Here is a 5,816-nt window from a genome sequence, read left to right as displayed (position 1 = left end):
CAAAACTATATATACCACGTGACTGGTCAAGGGTAAAACTAGATATCACGTGACTGGTCATGTGTATCAATACGACAAATTCCTAAGTCGGACACCAAAGATCCCACAGTCCCTCTCAGCTACTTTGGAATGTCATTATTATCCATTCAATGTAAAATTTACACTAATGGTTAGGAGTACACGATATACTGACAAACAAACAAAGTGGCTTCCGCCGGAAAAAAAAAACTATCTGGACCACATTTAGTCGCTTTATATCATCATCGTTAATCGAGACTGTTTGTGGCAGAAAATCAAGGAAATGCCAACATATCACCATACCTATAATCTAAGCTGAAATTTAGTGAAAACAAAATATGAGAAAGAGAAAGATTTACATGGAGACGCCTGCCATGTAAACCTAGATCAACTAGAGTAAGTAATGTCACGTTCTCAAATGAGAACAATGTATACAACGAGCAACAATCACGTTCAACTTCATATAACGCAAAGAAATATAATTTTTACCAATGTTTTAATTCATTCGAATGATGGCACAGTGCATGTACACATGTACTTGATTTTGTTTTAAAATTGTCTAATATATGAAAATTAAGAAATTCACTAAATCATGGGTCTACTGCACCTTCTCGCCTAAAGTTTGACTTTTCCTTGTATCTCTCTAGTAAAAATAACAATTTTAAATGTATAAGTTGAAATACAATACCGTGACTGTGAGTGAGAAAATATTACTGGAACGAAAACAAAATTAAATTTACATTCCCTGGTCTCTTAGCTCTCATTCATAAATGTCATTCTCGTCACGTCCATTATCGGCTGTCATTCCAACTGACCGTGTGAAACCAGGGGCACTAACTCTAGGATATGATAATAACTGTATGTATTTACATGGCAACAGAAATATCGCCATTGTGTATAGTAGAGCTCTACATAAGATAGGTGTATTGCGAACTAGCTCGATTCTGTGTCGTCAGATTTACCAGGCAAACATGGCTGGTTACACTCGAGTTTGTGTTATAGGAGCAGGGCCATCTGGCGTGTCTTATTTGTATCAGGACAGTAAACGACGTGATTCTGGAGACACCTATGAAGTTGTTTGCTATGAAAAACAGTCTGACTGGGGTGGATTATGGAATTATACCTGGCGAACAGGTAAGTTTATAATATCATTTAATGAAACGTCGCATCATTATCAACTAACATTATGGGATCTTTCGAGATATTCATTGGAAACGCATAACTGGTATTAAATCAATATGATATGAAACTTCAAGAAAACAACAATGGACATGCTTTTTAAAGATAGGTACGTTCCTAGTATTCATTTCTAATAATACACCGAGGGTGGGCCTGTACAATGATGGGATGAAGGGTTACTAAGTTTGGTAAAAGCAATGATCTTGACCTACTTTCAAGGTCACAGGTCAAATAAAGAATAAATAGGAATTCTCAAAGGCTCATTTTCAATATTGTTATCAAGATAATGGAATCGAGAACGGCAATTAGTTTCTAATGCTTCTGCAGTTTAAGTAGAGTAAGCTCAAGTCAAAGTCACTAGGGTTGTCAGGACCGAGATTCCGTTCAATATGTCCACTAAGAATGAAAATGATGAATATATAAGGAATATCGGTACTGTAGAATTCAGATGCATGCAGAAGATAATGTACACTTCGAAAGGACGCCTTGGACGTCTTTCGGTAACGATAAAAGTAACGATAGCAAAATCTTCATAAAGTTTAAACAGATTTTGGAAGAGGTAATAAGCGAGCAAGTACTACCATTGAACCCTCCGATGGATGCTCTAAACGCTTCAAATGAATTACCCATAATCGTGTATACTAACACACAGAGAGTATAACGAGTTTTGGTAATGGGCGCCAATCAGTACATTGTCAACACTGAATAGCATAGGGTTATCGAGAGATAGACGCTAAAGAGGAATCAAGAAAGAGAAAGGGTTAGATATGTTGCCGGATGAGAGCACGAAAAAAAGGAACAAAGGATATAATTGACATATTATGGAAGTCGAAATAAAAACAAAAAAGACCTGATCGAAGGGCTAGAATAAAATGGATATATTATGGTTAATTATGGGACATTGAACTTAAGATACATGAAATACTACAGAGACACGCAAAAATCAAACATTTTATATACCTTATATTACTTAATACCTACAACACTTAAAACATGGTAAGGAAAACAACAAAGAGAACGGAAAAACACTAGCACACAAGCATGTAAAATTCAGCACCATATCGGGGTAAAACACAACACCTACCCATACAAGTAAACACTCATCTATATAAAATCACCTAGGACACATACCACACATACATCTATACATAGTCACCTAGGACACCATCACACATACATCTATACATAATCACCTAGGACACCTACCATACATACATCTATACATAATCATCTAGGACACCTATCACACATACATCTATACATAATCACCTAGGACACCTACCATACATACATCTATACATAATCACCTAGGACACCTACCATACATACATCTATACATAATCACCTAGGACACCTATCACACATACATCTAAAAATAATAACCGAGGACACCTATCACACGTATTTCTATATAAAATCACCTTGGACACATACCACACATACATCTATACATAGTCACCTAGGACACCAGCCACACATACATCTATGCATAGCCACCTAGGACACTTATTACACAAACATCTATACATAATCACCTAGGACACCTATCACACATACATCTATACACACATACCTAGGACACATATCACACATACATCTATACACACATACCTAGGACACCAATCACACATACATCTATACATAATCACCTAGGACACCCATCACACATACATTTATACATAATCACCTATGATACTTATCACACATACATCTATACATATTCACCTAGGTCATCTATCACACATACATCTATACACACCTACCTTTGACACCTATCACACATATATCTATACATAATCACCTGACCTGACTTTTTAGAATCTTGTTTATCTAGCTCCCGACATATATCAAAGTTAAACACCAAGTACTTTCTCAGGTATTATTTCACCAACAAACTAACTATAAACATGTTAGACGCAAAATGGAGACATCTCACTGAGTAGTAAGTATATTTGGTTTTATTAATCACAGTTGGAAAGGCGAAGAATAACAGTGTACATGCAGATTTATTTAGATTTGTGCAACAAAACATCTTCGGTTCAAAACGACAGATTCAACATCACGTCAGCCTCATACAATTATACATACATTTCAGTGTGATGACACTTTAAGTGTCATTCAGAGACCAATCATTCGTTGTCATGACCTTGGCTGTTGTGAGGACGTAAATCAACGAACTAGCCAGGATTTTCATTGTACACATATTTTATTTCATCAATAGGGTTAGACGAGTATGGAGAGCCTTGCCATGGGAGTATGTATCAGGACCTCTGGTCCAATGGACCAAAGGAATGCCTGGAATATCCAGACTACACTTTTGAGGATCATTTCGGGAAAGTTATACCGTCTTTTCCGCCTCGGGCTGTTCTTTTTGACTACCTAAAAGGTAAAAAAATTAATACATGCTCCATATATGTATTTTGATAAAGAAATCTCCATGTATTGCTATAAAGAAGATTGTGTGATTTACGTACATGTTCAGATGTGTGCAACTACCTATTGTTTCAGTGAAATACAAGCTGGAACTACTTATACCTATCTAACTTCCATTTTCTGTTTTGTAGGTCGATGGAAAAAGGCAAATATCCGCAATCAAGTACGTTTCAATATGCTCGTGAAGGATGTGACGTACAATAAGGAGACTGACGACTTCACGGTGAGAGTTAAGGATCTCAAAAGTGACATGGTTCTCCCTTCAGAAACATTTTCCCATGTCGTGGTAGCTAATGGTCACTTCTCAGTCCCAAATGTTCCAGAATTGGATGGAGCGGAGACATTCCCAGGCAGAATACTTCATTCGCATGATTTTAGGAAAGCTAGCGAGTTCAAAGGTCAACGACTTTTGATAGTTGGCGCAAGTTATTCCGCAGAGGATTTAGCAATGCAATGTTGGAAAATGGGCTCTGGAAATATCATATGCTGCTGGCGCACTAAACCGATGGGTTTCAAGTGGCCAAAAGGAATAGAAGAACGTCCTCTTATGCCAACAATTGATGGGAATACAATTTAGTTCAAAGATGGAATCACGGCAGACGTCGATGTCATAATATTTGAACAGATATCTGTATAAGTATCCGTTTCTGTCAAAGACACTTTGCCTAAAGACGAGGCTACGAATGTACCCACCCGGATTATACAAGGGGACAGTATGGATGGGTGACGGAAACAACAAGCTGATGTACCTTGGTATGCAGGATCAGTACTACACCTTCACCATGTTTGATATTCAGGCGGAGTGGGCATGTGCAGTAATAAAAGGATCCATAAAACTTCCAACTCGGGATGAAATGGAGTCTGACATATCGAAATGGCTGAAGAAAGAGGCAGTACTGAAGGATTGCTATGACCATATCATCTTTCAGACGGAATTTGTTTGTGACCTAGCCAAAGAGGTAGGCTGTCAACACAACCTGAATGTCAAAGCCCTATTTGATAAATGGGAAGATGATAAGCATGCTGATGTTTTAACTTACAGAGATCAAGTATTTTCTTCAGTCTTTACTGGCACTCCAGGGATAAAACACCACACTCGATGGATTGAAGCGTTTGACGACACTTTAGAAACATTCGTTAATCAAACACCAAACAAGTAAAGTGCGAAGGGTTGGTCCCGATCAATCATTTGTATAGAGGCACTTATTTAGCAACTCATATTTAATCCAGAACATGACTAATGTTTACATATGCGGTCGGATGTTTACTATGAAGTATTATGTTGTTGATATATACATATAGACGACGGCATAGATTATGCAAATGAAATAAAGAATGGGCGAATATGCAAATATTCGAATTGTTTCTGTTGTACAACTGGTTTAGAACAGCAGACACAGATGTAGTTTCCATTTTTGCTAATTAAACATTAGTTGAATATATCGTAGATTGATTATCTGTCAAATGATTACCAGATTTTTGACTGGCTTGGTGAATTTGTTTGCGTCATGTTTTTCGCTACTTACCGTCTTTAACGACTGTGCTGAATTTTACTAAATTTTGTGTAAACCATTCTTTTTGTGAAGCGGTCTGAATTTAATTAAATTGATGTGTGTGGTTCCTAGCTACTGAGGGGTAAGACTCAACAGTATTGAATATTTGAACTCCGTATTCTAAAAGTATGAAAAGATCTTGTCCTAATTGAATTTGAATCATTTTTGGGGAAAATGGGTTTAATTTCGGCGAGGATGATCTCCTTGGCGCAGAAGAGCGGATCCCAAGATGGGAAATATACTTCAATCTTAAAACTTTGCACACACGGTGTGTGTCCTCTTTAAGTCTTCGGGGTACACTAGATTGACATGTGAATAGAACATATGAGAAGACATGGTCAGTCGTTAATTACTAAGATCAGGATATGGCATCAAACCACTGTTTCATTTCCGGGTAGGTGTACACGACGTTAGTGCAAAATGAAATTTGCGGGTAGTTAATGAATATTTATTTTAGACTTCACTATCTATGTTAGGCAGTCTGGTATTCTAGATATAAACATTGTTAGACAGAGTAGTATTCTTGACAGAAACAGTGTTAGACAGTCTATTATTCTTGACAGGAACAGTGTTAGACAGACTGGTAATCTAGACAGAAACAATGTTCGGCAGACTGGTATTTTTGACAGAAAC

The 5,816-nt window shown here is 37.2% G+C and overlaps 1 pseudogene; it reads left to right on the top strand.

Annotated features, from left to right (window-relative positions):
• The first annotated feature begins 975 nt into the window (after positions 1-975).
• Positions 976-4,982, top strand: LOC132543184 (trimethylamine monooxygenase-like; annotated as a pseudogene).
• The last annotated feature ends 834 nt before the right edge of the window (positions 4,983-5,816 follow it).

The sequence above is a fragment of the Ylistrum balloti genome, unplaced genomic scaffold (genome assembly GCF_031769215.1).
Source record: "Ylistrum balloti isolate Yb309-2 unplaced genomic scaffold, AGI_CSIRO_Ybal_v1 Utg369742, whole genome shotgun sequence".
NCBI classification, from domain to species: Eukaryota; Metazoa; Mollusca; class Bivalvia; order Pectinida; family Pectinidae; genus Ylistrum; species Ylistrum balloti.
This window is presented reverse-complemented; position numbering and strand designations above follow the sequence as displayed.